This window comes from Ambystoma mexicanum, chromosome 4q (assembly GCF_040938575.1).
Source record: "Ambystoma mexicanum isolate Mex_15411 chromosome 4q, UKY_AmexF1_1, whole genome shotgun sequence".
Taxonomy (NCBI): Eukaryota; Metazoa; Chordata; class Amphibia; order Caudata; family Ambystomatidae; genus Ambystoma; species Ambystoma mexicanum.
Window position 1 is genome coordinate 71,264,865 of NC_090928.1, and position 18,963 is coordinate 71,283,827.

General features: G+C 48.0%; 1 protein-coding gene across 1 annotated transcript in view; it reads right to left on the reverse strand.

The window, feature by feature from the left end:
* Positions 1-18,963, reverse strand: part of RNF146 (ring finger protein 146) — a 127,596-nt gene that overhangs the window by 57,280 nt on the left and 51,353 nt on the right. Inside the window, exon 2 of the mRNA XM_069607502.1 lies at positions 16,603-16,697. The gene's annotated coding sequence lies outside the window, so the exon portion shown is untranslated. The remainder of the gene's footprint in view (positions 1-16,602; positions 16,698-18,963) is intronic.

Sequence of the window (18,963 nt, forward strand, 5' to 3'; positions counted from 1 at the left end):
CTCTGATCCCTGAACTCCTTGACCAGGTGAAGGACGCTTGCGTATACACCAGGTTAGATCTCCGGGGGGCTTATCATCTGGTGCGAGTAAAAGAAGGCGACAAATGGAAAACGGCCTTCCGTACAAAATATGGATTATTCGAATACCAGGTGATGCCTTTCGGGTTGTGCAACGCGCCTGCTGCCTTCCAATTCTTCACGAACGATGTCCTTCAGGAACTCATCAATGTTTGTGTTGTCGTATATATCGATGACATTCTTGTGTACTCCTCTTCGGAATCTGATCACAGAAAGCATGTCAGGGCCGTCCTTGAGAAATTGCGCCAGCACAAACTGTTTGCAAAGCTGGAAAAGTGTTTTCTCCATACCACCGAGGTTGAGTTTCTTGGATTCATCCTGACACCTGAAGGGGTCCGAATGGACTCACGAAAAGTGGATGCCATCCTCAAATGGCCATCACCTAGTTCGGTGAAAGGTGTCCAAAGCATGCTTGGTTTTGCCAATTTTTATCGCAGATTTATCCCGGAATTTTCACGTGTGGTACAACCCATCACTGCACTCTTGCGGAAAAATAAGCGCTTCGAATGGACCGAGGAAGCCGAACAGGCCTTTCAGGAATTGAAAGCTAAATTCACGTCTGCACCTATTTTGCAGCACCCGCGTCCCGATCTCCCATATATAGTCGAAACCGACGCGTCCAGCTTAGCCATGGGAGCTGTCCTGTCTCAGAGAGACCCTGAAACCAACCAACTGCACCCCGTAGCATTTTGGTCCAGAAAGTTCTCGCCGCCTGAGGTAAATTATGCAATCACCGACAAGGAATTATTAGCCATTAAGTCCGCCTTTAAGGTTTGGCGGCATTATCTTCTTGGCGCCAGGCATACCATCACCGTGATCACTGATCACCGAAACTTACAATATTTAAAAAAAAAAACTGCCAAGGCTCAATCGTCACGTCAGCTCTGATGGGCTTTGTTCTTTGCCGAGTTCGATTTTGTAATCACTTACCGCCCCGGCTGTAAGAATGGCAAAGCGGACGCGCTATCTCGAATAGGAATGGGAGAAATAGACACAAACTCAGAACCTGTGCCGATAGCACGGGTAAAACAACTCCTGGACTCTACAGCCTTGCAGGATTGGATCCTAAGGGGGTCTTACTTTTCGGTCAACGATGGCCTACCTTACTTCCAAGGACGCTTATTTCTGCCAGAAAAGGAATTGCAAGAACTGGTTATTTCCCGTCGTCATCATGATACCTTGATGGAAGGACATCCTGGCATTGCCAAAACTGAGGAAAAAATTAAACGACAATTCTGGTGGCCTTCCTGGCGAAAGGATATTAAATCTTTCGTGATGTCCTGTGGAGTTTACGCCCAAAACAAAGGCCAAAAGACAAAACCCGCCGGTCTTCTTCAGCCTTTAGACATTCCACCAGCACCTTGGCACACCTTGTCACTAGATTTTATCACGGACCTGCCCCCTTGTAATGGATACAATACTATTCTGGTTGTGGTGGATTTTTTTTCCAAGATGGCCCATTTTATTCCGTTGAAAGGATTACCTTCAGCTTCTGTCCTAGCCAAGGAATTCCTCGAAAATATCATCCGTTTGCATGGATTCCCGTCCATACTAGTCTCCGACCGGGGAAGCCAGTTTATTTCTCATTTTTGTAGGAAGTATTGTCAACTGGCACAAATCGACGTAAGACTCAACCAGCCACCACCCACAGACCGATGGTCAGACGGAGAGAACAAACCAGACCCTTGAACAATACCTACGATGTATGTTGCACCAATCAGAGGGTAATTGGAAGGATATTTTATGGGTGGCCGAATATGCATACAATAACTCGGTACACTCTGGAACTGGACAAAGCCCCTTTTATACCCTATATGGACATCACCCTCGTACTTCAAACCTGGACTCACCCCTGAGCCTTGAAATGCCTGCAGTGGACCATTTGCATTCCACGATAACTCAAGCCTTCAAGGATGCAACTGCACATTTGCAACAAGCGAAAGGGAAATACAAAAAGAATGCGGATCTGCATCGGAGTGAGGCGCCTCCATACCAAATAGGGGATCAAGTATGGTTGGCTACCAAACACCTATTGCTCAAGGGACCTCGAACTTTTAATCAAAGGTATTTGGGCCCTTACTCGATCAAAGCTATAATTAACCCAGTGGCAGTCAAGCTCGATCTACCAGCTAACATGAGGATTCACCCTGTTTTTCATGTGTCACTTTTGAAACCAGTGCAACCAGGAACCAGATTAATAAAGTCACCAGAACCAATCCAGATAGATGGGGAGCCTGAATTCGAGGTGAAGAACATTTTGGATTCTAAGATCTCAAAATCAAAACTTTTCGATCTAATTGATTGGAAAGGGTACGGGCCTCAGGAAAGGTCTTGGGAACCCAGCGACCACGTACATGCACCTCGGCTGGTAAAAAGGTTCCATCGGAATTTCCCAAACAAACCGAAACCTCCAGAGGGAGCAACCTTGGGAGGGGTGGCGGGGGAGAGGGGGGGGGGTGGTGGCGGAGGATGGGGATGGGGGGGGTGAGGGCAGGGGGGCAGGGGGGGTGGGAGGGAATGTGCTGTCATGATGCCTACCCCCGGAGCAACAGGCCAGGCCAAGCACCCCCGGTAGCAGGCATCATGCCCCCGGGTAAAAGCCCAGCAGCCCCTTATAGGGGCTCTTTGGACATCAGTCCTGGCGCCTTTGGCGCCAGGCTCATAAAGGAAGGTGTTTTGTGCACTTACCTGATGCAGACCATGCTGCAAGATTCAGGCCTCCCTGAGACCTGAAGGGACTATTTTTTCATTGGGACTATTTTGCCACTCGGGCGTGGCCAGGGAAGGATACTTACCTGGAACTACTTTGGGGGCTATTTAAGCCACGCCCAGACTGTTGCTCACGCTTCGCATTGTTCTGCATCCAAGCAGCTAAACGCTCACCGTGTCTGCTCCTGCATCTGGTCTCAAGCCACGCCCGCCTTGATCCTGGAAAAACCTGTAAGGAAAGAAGAGAAGAGAAAGGTGAAAACCAAGAATTTTCTCAAACTTCTTACCTGCATCCGGAACCTTCAAGCCAGCGTTCCTGAGAAAAGACTCATTTAAAAGCACAGCGTTACAAAGCGGCCAGGGCTCTAACATACACCAAACAGTTTTATTATGTGCACAGCAACAAAGCAAACCGGCTCCTGGTCCACAAATTAAAAAAGCTACAAACAAGAAACCTCATCCATAGCCTCGCGGATGCACAAGGGACTCTTCGTTACTCCATCAAAGAGAAAATGGAAATCATGGTTTCTCATCACAGAACTATTATGTCGGGGGTCCCCACGTCCGAAGCAGCACAAGCCAAATACCTAGCCGAAGCGCAAATAGCCGTCCCATGCCCGCAACTCGAGGCCCTGGAGGCCCCCTTCTCGGCAGAAGAAGTTAGTGAAACCATAACCAAACTGAAAAATTCAACCCCTGGTCCAGATGGACTTACCGCCCAATTCTATAAAAAATGTTCATACATCCTATCTCCCCACCTGGCCACCCTATTCAACTCATTCCTATCCTCAGGCACGACCACCCCCTCTATGGAAGAATCAATAACGGTACTACTGCCGAAGCCTGTAAAGGACCGGAGCCAGTGCGCCTCCTACAGACCTATCTCCCTTCTGAACTATGACGCAAACATTTTTACCAAAACCCTAGCGAACAGGTTGGCTCCCTTGCTTCCGTCTATTATCCACCCGGACCAGACGGGATTCATACCCGGCCGCAGTACCCATGATAACATAAGAAGAACCATCAATGTCCTTGAATCTGCCAATAGAAGGGGGCAGGCACTGATGATACGATCCTTGGACGCACACAAAGCTTTTGATATGCTTGACTGGGGCTACATCCGAAACTCACTCTCACATTTCGGCTTCGGCCCAAACTTCATTAAATGGACATTAGCAAACTATCAGCACCCCTCCACCAGCCTCAGAATGAATGGAGTCAGGTCCGAAATGATCAAAATCTCAAGAGGCACTAGACAGGGTTGTCCCCTGTCCCCTCTGGTATTCGCCCTCTCCATGGAGCCATTCGCGATCAGAGTTCGCCACAATGCAAGGATCCAAGGTCTGGCAATCAAGTCCCAAACATATAAAGCCGCCCTTTACGCCGATGATGTCCTCCTCACCTTAACCAAACCAGAGGAATCCATGAAGGCCCTATGGAAGGAACTACTAGAATTCGAGGAAGCCTCAGGCTTTAAGGTTAACCTTACCAAGTCTACAGCATTAAGCATCAATCTACCTAGCCAGCTAGTATCGGGCCTGGAGAAAGAATATCAGATCCCTTGGGCCAAAAAGAACCTCCCGTATCTGGGTGTCCAGCTTCCTGGCGCTTCCAGTAGATTATATAAAGCCAACTTTCCGGCACTCCTGAAAGAACTCAGAGGCGATCTCATACGCTGGCAAAAGCAGGAGATCTCATGGTTCGGAAGAATCACGTCCTTGAAGATGAACCTCATCCCTAGACTCCTTTACCAATGTGCTGCCATACCCACCACAATCCTGAAACAAGAGATCCAGAAGCTACAAAAGAATATCATGAGTTACATCTGGGAGGGGAAACAGCCACGCATCCCGCGGAGGGTCATGCTCCGGGGACGGGAGGTCTGGGAGCGCCCGATGCTGCAAGATATGTGCTGGCCGCTCAGCTCTCATCGGCGTTCGCTTGGCTCCCCGCCACATCTAAGCCTCGCTGGTTGGAGTTGGAGGAGGCCTGGAGTCCAAGCCCAATAACCTCGCTGCCACACCTTAAGGAACCCAGCGCAAACGAGGGCAGGGGTCCCCTGGCGGCAACTGAAAATACAGTAAGGAGCTGGAAGAAAGCGGTGCGACTGTGGAAACTTCGCGGCACGACGGGCCCACTCATCCCGGTCTGGGGAAACCCAGAATTTACCCCGGCTGTAACCCCAGGAATTTTAGGAGCTGGAAAAATGGAGGTCTGGAGAGAATACAAGATTTTTACGAGGAAGGAAACCCCCTAGACTTCGAGGCCTGCAAGGCGAAATTCGATGTGCCGTAGCGCGAGAGATTCAGATACTCCCAGCTCCGCCACTGGCTCTCGAGCAGGGAGATGAAACGTCACGGAAGCAGAGCCCTCACAGCCCTGGAACTCACCCTCACAGGGTCCCCGCCAAAGGGCAGAATCTCCATCCTCTACAAGCTCTTGGACAGAACAGACCCTTCCCGCAAAGAGCCATATATGCTGAAGTGGGAAAACGACATTGAGAGGCTTATCGAGGTGGAGGAGTGGAACCACATCTGGGCAAGAGCAAACAGAAGCTCAAAATGCGTCTCCAACAAGGAAGGGGCATTTAAGGTATGCTTCAGGTGGTATCGGACCCCGGAGACACTCAATAAATGCAACCCCACAATTCCCCCGGCTTGCTGGAGAGGATGCCCGGACAAAGGCACACTCTTTCATCTGTTCTGGTCATGTCCCAAGGCTACTCAATTCTGGAAAACAGTGCTGGATCACATCAATAAAATCACAGGACTTACTATCCCATGGGACCCGGGCATCGTTCTATTGGGATCAAGCGGGGAGGGCCAATTCCCCCTCTCCGGGCACAGAGCAGAGCTATGCTCCCACCTGTTAACGGCCGCAAAAATCTCCATAGCTAGGCTGTGGAAAAACCCAGAGGGCCCGGCAGTACAAATGTGGTGGACAAAATGCTGGGACATAATTGCAGCGGAAAAAATTACGGCCCTTCGGTTCGGAAACAGAGACAAATTCTCCCAAACATGGGCTCCCTTTTTGGACTTCACCCAGAAATTCCCAGGTCTGGCACGACAACCCCCCTCCCTACGATGGATGGACAAAACCGAATAAACACAAAGGGGACAAAGCAGAGCAGAGGTACAGATTGGCCCAGGGTCCGGACTGCTAATGAACTCAGGAATGATGCTCCAATGCCCGAATAATCTATCGCTCACCGCAATCTAAGAACGACTCAGTACCTAAAGCCCATACTAGGATCCCTTTCCGCCCACATGCAATCCATCACTGCCCATCAGGGCTAGACTAAACGCTTGCTTCGACCCATGAATTGCCCTCTGACCTGTTATGATTGTTGTTTTGTTATGAAGGACATTGTCCTTGTTGTTCTATTACTTGCACCTCTAAACTCAATCGCGCTGCGCGCAGGGCTCTTTATGTATTCGCAAACAGTTGATGCAATGTATGTACAAAACCCAATAAAAATATATTCGGAAAAAAAAAAAAAAAGCACAGCGTTGCTCGCTGCAGCGCCGCGCTTCACTCACCTGTCCTCGGGATTTCTTCTGGCTCCACCGCGACTGTCTGCACCGGTCGCCACATCTCTGCACCTAGGGGAGAGAAGAAGAGACAAAAGGTGTGCAGAAGGAACATATGAGGAAAGCCTAATTTTCCGCCATAACACTTACCGGTCTTCTGTTGGTGGATCATTCCTCATTTCGGGTCGGCGCCGCTTCGTTGGCAGGTACCGCACCCCGGCCCCCATGGGGAAAGGACAAAAGACATTACTGGAGGAATATAGACACATTAAGAGGGATCGCCCCCATCGCTAACTCACCTGAGTTTACCATCGGTAAGTCAATCCCTCAACTCATCGCCTTCATTCTGCACCTGAAATAAAGGACAGATCACAGGTTAAGAAGGCAACAGAAAAGGAGGCTCAACACTTGAACTTTTGTAATCTTCATACTTACAGCGTTCCGCTCGGAAAAGTCACGTGGATTTTGCCAGCGCCATTCTGAAAACCAGTGAAGTAACTGGACAAACACGCGCCCCTGCACCAGAAGCAGGATGGAGAGTTCATCCTTTCAAACCATAAGGTGAGCTTCAACCGGGGATTTTGGGGGAAGTTAGAGAAGAACGAAGGGGGGAAGAGGGGAGCAAGCACACTATTCTGCAGACTGTTAAACCCCTTTCTCATCTGCAGAAGGATATTCCTACGGGCCAGACAAGCAAGATTTGAGGGTCCTGTTCAGTCGGTGTTCAGAGTTCTGCGCATCACGCTCGAAGAGGCCACAGCAACCCAGACTAGACCAGCGCCTCCGTGGGAGTCAGGTGAGCGTTACAATTACTGAGTAATGTTGGCCTTCCGAGGCTTATGAATTTGCTTAGATAAACATGCTTTTGATAAACTAGTACTTGGAAAAGGTGGTAGACGGCACAGTGGAAAAATGTTTTAATACGCTAGGTCCACCCAGTAATCTCCTTGATGGATTGTCTGCAAAATAATGTAGTATTGCGTGAACTGAACACAATGTTGCAGCTTCACATATTGCATCCAACAGTATATCTTAGTAATGAAAGAGAAGGTTGCCGCAGTCTACATGTGGAGTGAGCTTCATGTGCCAAGGTACGTAGCAATATGTATAAACTGAACAATCCATCTCGCAATGGTGAAGTAGCGACGATAATAAGACATGCTGTATGACCCCCAAAGCAGCAATATTTTTCTCCCTGTAGGATAATAACGTCCCACTTGCATTTTCTGGAAGCTGCCCAGTGGTGCACTGCCCCCATTGATCCTGGAGTAGATGGCCCCCGGATAGACAGAGGATAGCTGTTGGAAGGTTTAATACTTCTTCTCAGTCCTGGGATTAACTGCCTTGGTGGCCTCTGGTTTGAGGAGCGAGAGTGTAATCTGTCGTTTAAATGATTTTAACAATAGAATGCATCCACAAAATGTACATCAGACTCCTTAGCCCTAATGCTAAACCGTCCCTTTTCCGTAAAGCAGTATACTGCACATTTTCTTTGGTAGGAGAGGACATTAGAGGTGTGGGGGCATTCATCCTCTGGGGAAACCATAAGACTACCATCAGGGTTAAACCATCTCCTTATCATGAGGACACTGCTCCTGCTCATCACCATTGCAACTGGTGTCTAGGTAGACACCTCCCTCATCCCCAGGAACAGGGCCTGCCCAGGTCTTCGTTTTTTGGGCTGGTGCAGTTGTTGAAACTTGTGCTTGGCACGCATCCTCCTCAATGAATGCGACAACTTCAGCCATAGTGGCGCTTAAGTCTTCCTTGCTCCTCATCTTTTGTAGGCATCTAGTCGGCTTCAAAAGTAAGAGTGGAAAAAGGTGGAAGGTTCAACCTGGACAATAATATCCTCCTCAGGCTCCCAAATCTTCATCCAACTCCTAAAAAACAACAAGATCTTTGTTTTGCATAGCTGACTGACTGACGACATGCCCCCTTCCCCCCGAACCCTTTACAGTGTATGTGCTCCCAGATGTGCCAAGACTAATACAGAGTGGATGTCTCTTTTCTGGGAATTCCCTTCCCTAGCTTCCTAGATTTTTTCCTATCACAGTGAGACTGGGATTGGTGTTTGATTCTCAACAGCAACTGTGCATGATGCCTGGGCCCATTCAGTGTCGACACCTCCATGGCTTGGAGCTTCCCTTGGAGCTTCCCTTTAAGCTAGTACCCCCCAGGCTTCAGCCTGTGTTTGGGCTTGTGCAAGCACAAAGTCTCTTGGTGTTTCCGCTATAGTGTGACTATTTATTTCTCACTACTATTTATTGTGCATTTGTTAGGCGCATCAACAGTAAGTACATTCTGTTTCAAAGCGACCTGATGTCGGGTCTTGGGCGCAGAGGGGAGTCGGGGGTCTTGACTACTGGTACCACATGCTGTGGCTCTTCCGGGGGTCGGTGTCAATCCCGGTATCAAGAATCTTCGTCTAGGCAGTGGTCTCGTCCTCTGCCTGCATGGTGTATGCAGCACATCACTTAGTGTGGCACTCCTCAAAGTGTTTGGGCATAAATGTTTGGGTTGCCCGGCACAGATAATTGGTGTGATCCGCTGGAAGGCAGTTCCACACATTGCATGTATCCTGCGAAGGAAACTTTTAGTTTCGCACAAAGCCGAGCTTAAAATGGGTCTTCTCCATGGGAGTGACAGAAAAAAAAAAAGGGTGAACTTAGGAAAAGTGGGTTAGGAAGCAAACAGGCATTCTGCAAAGGCAATCTCCCTACTATGCATGTGGGCAAGAATAGCTCCGAAGAGTTAGTCTCTGTAATCAACACTTCGATGCGGAGAGTATGCTGCAAATCTACTTCCAATGGTACGGCATAATGGCGAAAAATATTGCTGTTCTGCATGTTGGGACCATAATTATGGTGAAAGGCATTATAACCGATAACAAAATGAATGAATGTTACCAACCAGACAAGCCACATCCCATATGTACTTTGGCAACTGATGTTGTCTTGCAACACTGGTCTGAAAATTAAGGCTCTAGTTTGAACATTTACAGGTTAAGCACCTTTGAAATACTAATTTAAGGTGCCTGCCACGTTTAAGTTTTAGATTCATGTCATTAAACTTGGTCAAATTGGAGTACATACTTTATGAGCTTTTGAAAACTGGTGTGACTGGTCAAGATAGCAATTCAATTCTCCGAATAGTTTTCAAAAGTGCACACAATATACAATCCAATTTCACCAACTTGCATGTAGATGAATCCCAATCAAACATTGCAGACATCTGAAATAACAGGATTTCCCCAAGTGGGTCCAGTAACAAAGATTCCTTCGCACTCAAGACAAACTGTGGAAATCCCTACCCATAGGAATCTAATCCTTGAAGCATCACCTCACATTCTGCAAAATACTTAACCCCTTAGGTGCCATGGGGGAGCCATCTCGTCCTTGACATTACCTCTGTGTTGCCAAGGACGAGATAGCTTGTCCTTTTTGGCACCTTGTTTTGAGCGATCCCTGCTTTCACATCGGCGTGCGTAATGCATGCCACCATGAAAGCGAAAGCATTTTCGGCTGCCGCAGTGAAAACACAAGGCGAGTCCCCACCTTGCTCTGCCTTGATCTCCGGCTGTATTTCAAGCCAGAGATCAAGGCAGGTGTTGGAAAGGGGAGGTTCTCCCCCTTTCCAACGACATTTTGTGACAGCATTGATGGTCACGGATCGGGCGCATAGCGCTCGATCCGTGGCTAGCAATGCCACTAGACACCAGGGATGTCTTTTGAATGCGGGGGGGGGAGGGAGGGGGGGACTGCCTACTAGGTAAAGCAATGGGGCCACATGATGCACCTGGGGGCAGATGGGGGACCATCTGCCCCCAGGGGTGGGGGCATATGGAAAAAAATGGTTTAAAAAAAAAAAAATGAACGCAATGGGAAAGGGGGAGGGGGTTAGGGACCCTAGCCACCATGGATTTTTGTTTGAAAGGTGTTGTTGGAAAGGGGAGGATCTCCCCTTTCCAACGACACATTGTGTGACTGCATTGCTGGCCTCGGATCGGGCGCAGAGCCCGATCCGTGGCTAGCAATGGCCACTAGACCATCAGGGATCTGCTTTACAAGCAGGGGAGGTGGGGGCTCCTTACAGTAAGCAGCCCTCTCCCCCCCCAAAGCATGGGGGCACATATGGATAACCCTGGGGGCAGATGGCGGATCATCTGCCCCCAGGGAAGGGGCAAATAAGAAAATGCGACGCGATGGGGGATCCACTAGGCACCAGGGATATTTCTGGCACACAAAAGGGTTGTGCCCCCCTCCCACACCAAGTGGAAAGGGGGCCGCCCCTTGTAGCCCTCCCTGGGGACAGATTTCTGCCCCAGGCAGGAGTACATGAGGTGGCCCCCCATCCAATTGGAAGGGGGGCACCAGGAAGAAGTGTGCAGGACCCCCAAAGGATGGGGCCTGCAGTTTAAGGTCCCCATGGGGCAGATGGGTGCCCATCTGCCCCTAGGGAATGGGCCTTATGGAGAAAAAAAAACAAGGGAAATAAATGGATGGTGTTTTGGGTGGGGGGGATTGCCCCCCCCCACTAGACCACAGGGAATTGTATTTATGGAAAGGGGGTGAGTGCCACCAAAATGGACTGGGGCCATGGTATGCACCCCTCCCTTGGAGCAGTTATCTGCTCCTAGAAAGGGTCATCTGAACCAATGGAAGGCTGCATGAGATGCCCCCCCCTCTTATCCAACCCCAATGAGGGCTGATTGAGATTGCCCCCCTTTCATTTGGTGTGGGGGGGGAGGGAGTGCTACCCCCCTTTACATTGGAAAATTCCCCCGGAGGTTCAGGGTGCCCCTCAGCTCCCCAAGTGTAGTGTACCATTTTCAATGTTTTTCTTTGTTTACCAAACTTCCCTTGGCACAGATGGACACATTAGTGTGCCAATCTGCCCCCAGGGTGCCCAAACCTTACTGCTCCACCCACTGGGGGGCCTGTCCCACATTTTTGGGTGGCCCTCTCCCCCACCCCAAATGGAGGGGGGGTGTACCTTATGCAGCCGTTTGTAGGAGGCCCAGGGAGGCCTGCATGAGGGGACCCGCCACCCATTTGGCTCCCCAATGGGTGGGGGAGTAGGTTTTGGGCACGTTGGGGGCTGAACTGCACACTATTGTGCCCATCTGCGCCAAGGGGAGTTGGGTAAACAAAGCAAAAAGTGAAAATGGTAGACAGCATTTTAGGGGGGCTGTGGGGCACCCCAAAGCGCCTGGGATTTTTGTAATGGGAAGGTCTGGTGGCCTTCTGCCCCCCCCACCCAAAATGGAGTGGGGGCCATGTCGTTGAACCCTCACTTGGGGCAGATATTTGCTCCTAGGAAGGGACACCTGACCCCAGGGAGGAGTGCATGGCAGCCCCCCCTAAATATGCCCCCCCCCCCGAGATCACTACATGAAATGGCCTGCCCCTCCATTTGGGATGGCGGTGCACCGCCCTTTACATTTCAAAATTCCTGGCGGTTTAGGGTGCCCCTCAGCCCCTTCCCCCCCTAAAGTGCAGCCTGCCATGTTCAATGTTTTTCTTTGTTTACCAAACTTGCCTTGGCACAGATGGGCACATTGGTGTGCCAATCTGCCCCCAGGCTGCCCAAATCTTACTGCCCCAGCCACTGGGGGGGCCTGTCGGACATTTTGGGATGGGCTTCCTCCCCCAACCCAAATGGAGTGTTGGGGGGGGGGGGCACCTCATGCAGCCCTCCCTGGGGGCAGATATCTGCCCATAGGAAGGGGCAAATATGTTTTCACGGGGGGTGAGGTTCAGTAGACCACCAGAGATGGCTTGCAAGGTGGGGCATGCTTGGAAAGTATGAGTGTAGATTTGTTTTTGCTGGGGTGACCGTAGGCAAGACATGGTTTTTGTTTAGTTTACAGCTTTTTCTACGCGAGCAGCTGCAACGTTATTAGAGTACTGTATTTTTTTATTCTATAGTTAGGGCCCACTGTCAGTGGGGTGGGTGCGACTGGGGCTGGATTGTTGGTGGTGTGGGTGGGAATGGGCTACCCGAGTAGATATTTTGGTGGGCTGGAACACAATTGCAGGGGCAGGCCACAAATTGCCCCCCATGCCAGCAGAACATTGGTGTTTCCCTGGGAGCGGATGCCTCCTATGTGGGTTGTCCATTTGCAAGCCCAGGCTGCAGCTCTGGCTGTGCTACGTTACAGGTGTCACCTCCGGGGAGGAATGGGAATCCCTGGAGCTGCCGCTGTGCTTAGGGGACGGTACACCCACATGGTACATGGATGTCCAAGGCCGGGGAAATTCAACCGTCCTGGAGTTGTGGCTGGGCTGCCTCACAGCTTTTCCCCTTCGGGGAGGTATTGGAACACTGCCGGGACTCACTGGTGGGGAGAAGCTGTTAACGCAGGCCAGCCAGAGCTCCAGCAAAGTCGGAGGTAATATCCCTGGCCTTGGCTGCCCTTCTCCCATGTGGTTCTTTGGCGGGGATTGTGGGTAATACATTCTGGGGAGAATTGCACAAGTCAGACATCTTTGGATTCCCACGGGTGTCTTTTCAGAAATGCATGGGGTTCCCGGTTTTCCTTGGTGGCCTGGGCACTCTAGGCCCATATCTGCATGGAGTGCCCTTCTGAAAAAAATCGTGAAATTCAGCTGTCGGAAAAGACTTGGTGTTAGCCGTGTTTTAGGCTTTCCCCTTGGATCTCAGGTAGGTGCACCCACACGTGAGGTACTGGTTTCATCGGGACACATGTGGGAAAGCGGGAAGGTAGGTCATGTGTTGTTGGCGGCGTGTTTCAGTGGGTGAGCCGAGTGAAATATGTGGAAATGGGGGGGGGGGGGGTTTCGCCACTTTTCGGACTTTGCCGGGGTTTCAGTGTAATAAAGTTCTGGCCCGATTTACGCAAGTCAGACCTCTGCGGATTCCCACGGGTGTCTCTTTTCAGAAATGCAGGAGGTTCCCGGTTTTCCTTGGTGGCTTCGACACCCTAGGCCCATATCTGTATGGTGTGCCCTTCTGAAAAAATCGTGAAATTCAGCTGTCAGAAAAGACTTGGGGTTAGTCGTGTTTTAGGCTTTCCCCTTAGTGCCCAGGTAGGTGCACCCACACATATGAGGTACCATTTTCATCAGGACATGTGTGGGAACGCAGGAAGGTATGACATTTGTTGTGTTTGTGTGGTTTTCATAATGTTTCGACCCATTTCCTGGTGCCCTTTGTCACACAACCCTTTCATTTCCCAAATGTGCCCTAAATGTAGTCGCTGCTTTAGGCACCAGACACTTTTGTAACCTGCACAAGTCACCTACCCTTGAAAAGGTCTGCCTGTTGTCTTTCAAAAAATGTATGCTTGCCGTTCCTTACCACATCGGTTTTCCTGATTTACACATGCTAAGTAGGTCTGTTCAGGCCGTAAGCATAAAACTCCTGTGTACCATGGCTCAGTGTTTGGCTTGTGGTATTGCTTGTTTTGTGTAACTGCAAAAAATGTGTGATTTCCTAACTGCAAGAGTCGGGGGAATATAGCGGAGCATTTTTTTAATCAAAATTCATAGAAGCCATTGCCGTACCACGCCAACCATGTCCGCCACATACCTTTTTTAGGTAATTTTCCTGCTTTCCCCCCCAACTATGGAATTTTCCCCTACTTAGTTGTTGCCTGACCAGCGCAAATCACCACTTCCTAAACTTGGAATTTTGTCTACTTTTCAGAAATGTATGCCTTTCTGTCCTCCAATTCGGCTTTCCTACCCTTTTTTCCATTCCGTCCACGCATGTCCAATTGGCAAAAATGGCCAAAATCGCCTACCTCTCACAAAACCGTTGATAACCACATCAACCTGTTCTTGTAAGCCAGGAAATTGGGGAATTCAGCACAGCAAACCATTTGTTCCTAGCTCATGCAAGGAAAAAAAACAGGCTTCTTTGTACATCATTTTATTGGCTTTTTTTTTTTTAACACAAAATTGTTGCCCTTTTTGCTTATTTTCCCTCACCCCCCTACAGCAACCTAGGATTCCTGGGTGGCGTTACAACCGCCAACATGTGGGGACAAAAAGGGGCCAAATTTGTCCGAGATATCTCATGTAACAAAAATGTTACAAGGCATTGTATTGCGACATACCGAAATCACCAAAAAAGGGCTTGGCACTGGGGGGCGGAGGGACACCCGTGGTTTTTAAAGGGATAGACATGGTTTTCTATAAAAAAAAAAATACAGCAAAATACGAGGCACCTAACAGGAAGAAATAACGGTGCAAGTGCTGGAAAAAAAAATAGAAACCATAATGCGAGGGCTTTCCCACTACACCTCCCCTGACATCGCTCCATCAATATCTTAAACAGAAAACCGACACTACAGACACAAGGGCATCCATTTTTTTTGCACAGGCTTTGTAGGCTTCATCTAGTTCCAGATCAAGACACCCACTTCTCAGCCAAGCCACACCAATGCTTCAGAAAGGACTTAGTGGGACTTTTCCATGTAAGAACACCCCACCTCACGTTACTGCCGAGCACTAAGCCGTCAAGTCAGTTTCTGCAACAGTACACTCCACCCAGTCTCTTTCCAACTAGTCCAGCTCACACACCCAGTAAAACACGAATAGAGAACAGACAAATCCTCTTCTCCTAGGTTCCAGGAAAGTAAGTTCGCCCAGCCAGCAGAATGCAAATACGTACGTGAATTGTAAATACACAGCCAAGGCTCACTGGTATGTAGACAACCAGCAAACAAAGGTCACAAGCAAGTAAATGCACCCAGCACGAACACACATCTGCCCACCATTCCAGTCATACTACTAGTCCCTTTGCATACACTATATGGGTTCTGCAAAAGAGAAAGTACCCTGCATCAAAATACAATGGGATTGAAGATATTTTTGGCAAGGTCTGCTACGCTGTACTACTTCTTCCTATCAGCCCATGTCAAAATCTTCACGGGCGCCTGCAACACCACATCATTATATACCACATAACATTAACAATTATATACTCTGCACCGTTATGCAGCGTGTCAGACTATGTTGCAAAGGAGTGAGGTGTGATGTGGGTACTAACAGTGGCCAGACACTGGTAACCAGATAGCAACAAGGGAGGTTATGAAAGGTATAGAACTCATTCCACTCTAACGGACACACATGCACCGCCTCGTCTTCACACAAAAATGCACCACACAAATCAAATACAAGATTTCCAAACGTAACCACTCGGTCTACCTCACCATACTCCTAAAATAATCTCAAGGCAGGCATCTGGCTCCAGCTTGCTTAACACCAGCACAAACTAGGAAATTGTAAAATCCATCCTGTCTGGCACAGCTGATCATACAGCAACCTCCGCTTGAACTAATCCACCTTTACCTGGCCCCACCTCTACTTTCAAGCCACAATGCACCACAAGGCCACAAAAATGCCAAAAGCTGCAGTACAGCTTGACAAAGTAACATACGTATATTCTCCCAAATGAAACACGCCAGCTTTCTTTTTGGGCTGGCACCAATTTAAGAAAGGTTCTGCTCCTCCCCCACCCCCTTTTCTTTTTTAAAAGAAAAAAATAGGGGTGGGGGGACAGAAATCCGAATTATAAATTGGTCCATAAAAACAAAGCACTCCATGACCACATTCCAGAAAGTAGCCAGGTGAATTGAGCAAACTATTTTTTCATTCTGACATTTATTTCAACCCCTCTTAAGATCATCCCCCAATCCACGTTTTTACATTTTATTATAAAGGTGCTTAAGTAGGGTATTTTAAGAGAAATTTGTCATTTTTCTTTTGGAAAGGGTTGTCTGTAAATTTAGAGTAGAATGCTGCAAACAACAACTTAAAAATGTTTCACTGTTCCTGATTAACGGCGCCCTCCATGAAAACAAACATGCTTCTAAAAAAATGTAAAATCACAGAGGCCCGTAACACATGTCAGACAAAAGGTACGTTTTTATAAATCAGCTTGATTTGTCCTGCAGGAAAACTGATAAGCCCACCGATTTAACTCAAAATTGCGTTTCAAAAAGTCACCCTTTCTTGTTGATGAGTGGAATCAATTCCTCTTACAAACATTACCTCATTGCTGCATCAATGCAGTTTGGGTACATCGCTTATGAATTCTGAAGACTAGGTTTCTGCAACATGAAAAAAAGCCCACACGTCTCAACGAACGATGGAAATCTTACATTTGATCAGTATTAGTAACAATGTAATTACAGCTAAAATAAGAGGACATTGGGCTTGGTTGAACTACAACCACACTCGTATAATTGTGTGGCAGTTTTTCATATATCGCTTTTCCTCACCATCACAGCAAACTTTATAAGAAGGAATACTTACGGTGTTCTTGTTACTGTAATTTTCACGCTTCCATCGATCTCAGTCTACAAGACGGATACTAGTCTTTACAAATCCTGTAAGCCTGTGTAAATTCACTGCGAAAACAAACAAAAACAGCTTAGCTTTATATATGCTTCCCACCAATCTCAGGCTCAAAACACAACAGAAGACGAACTATAATTCTATGTCAAGACCGAAGGCTTGCATTATGCTCGGTCTTACTTTATTTACTTAGGGCAGTATTAAAACAACACAAAATTACATCTACCATAAATTAAGTCCTCATATGCCACTCTGCCCAATGGCAGTAGTTTTTTGCAAAAAAAAGTAATTCTTATCAGTCTCTCCAAGCCACTTCGTTTCAGCTCAGCCAAGTTAAATACTGTGAACAATTTTTATATAAGCATTATATATACTACTTTGTAGAGCGATGCATGTTAATCATGGAATGTATTTTCGACTGATTTAGTTATGTATTAAAGACGTTCAATGCAAACCAATGATGCTACGAATAAGATCGCCAAGCCAATGTAAATGATATGTGACTCCATTCTGCCAAGATGGTCGCTCCATACACATTTCCATTTAGCATGTGTATGTGAGGATTTTCTTGTCCATTTTTGCTCCGTTCAGCAAACTAATTTGTTAGAACGTGCAACTGAATAGCTTTCCTGCTGCTGTGTAGACTACATACGGCATGCTGACTGAGCAGGTGGTATATTGCTATGAATGTTCAACCCCTGGTAGTGGAAGTATTGACAAATGCACGATATCGTCTTTGATGTTTGCGAACATAGGCAGGAAACTGCAAATTACTCCATAAAGTGATTTGTTAAGCACGCCCATCTCAAACACGAATGATCAGACAAGGTAGAATAACGAGGGTGTTTGTAGAAAGGGGGTTTGTGGTGTCCTGCCTGGTTGAGGTTTGCTTTGCTGTTCTGCAGATTGGCATTAAAAGACATTTAACAATCTTGTTTGGATTATTTGTGAACGGAAGTTTTCCCAGTCGGTAGTCTTTACCTTATTCCAAGTCATTCCAAAAGTAGTGTGATGAAAATGAATACACAAAATATATATATTTTTGTTTAAAGCATGCGTCACACATGCAGGACACCAAGAGCAATGTTGTGCTGTGCTAGGAACGGGCTTTGGCAAAATTCACCAGATTAATCCGGCCCAGGACAGAGGTGCATTTCCGTTGCTCAGCTTTTCATCCCTCAGTGCATGCTTGGTAAGAGCTGCAGCAGCAGGGGATATCTGAAACATCTCTGAAACATCTCTACAGTAAAGAACTCCATTGAGGGTAGTAGCAGCGACACGCAGGCTGGTACGGAGGGTGTTGGGGGTTCTCCAGTCATATGAACTGGCAATATTCCTTTGCCCTGTATTTCAGAGTACACAGCCTTTCTCAGTGTCAGACTGTAGACGCTATGGCCGAGATGAAGCACAAAAAGGCACAGACAAGAATTTCTATTAGAAGTACAGTGACCTCTCGTAACCCTGCATAGACACAGAAATGAGCAGATCATTAGCAAACCGGTACAGGACAGCGAGTTTGCCGGTAAGAGCATACAGAGCAGTTATCATGACAAGTGTTCAGGAGAAGGGGAATAGCTAGACTGAACACAAACGCCCTATTCCACCCTCAAGAGTTGGAGTCTATCCTAGAGAACATTATGCAAAATAGAATACCAGGAACAAGCTCAGGGCGGAATTCCCTCTGCCACTTGACAGGAGTGGCACACATGCCAGCACATAGCGCCCAAATGCACATCTTCATAGGAAATACATAAAGGTCCAAAAAGCTTGTCGGGTCACGTTTTTAAATGTGGCCACACCACTGGTTAAAATACTGGAAATAGCTGAAGAGGTCAAACAGCAGGTAATCATTTGCTCCAATTGACCTATTCTACACGCTCAAACGAGCCATCCATATGTCTACTGGATAACTCAAGCTGTTCCATATATGTGAAAGAAGCAGGTGCCCCCCCACCTCCCTTAACTCCTACCCGATATTGGGGAATCTGTCAGATCTAGAGTGGGAGGGAAAGAATACCAACTTGGAGTAGGTTGCTGTACCTACACAGCACCTGACAACGGTAAACTGCCAATAAAACGTTTAGTGCCAAGATATTTGAAAGGGCTGGGCGAGGTCTGACCTACTTATTTATCCAGCTGCTTCCAGGGCCGGTACCAGCCTTGTAGCATTTAACTAATGTCAAGGCCAGCACAAAGCACACTTCTTTTCCCCGCAGCTCGAGAGTATGACAGCAACAAGATGGACAACAAGATCAAAGAGGCTACTGTTGCCACAAGTGAACACACACAAAGCCAAAGCAATGCAACAGTGGGGAGAGC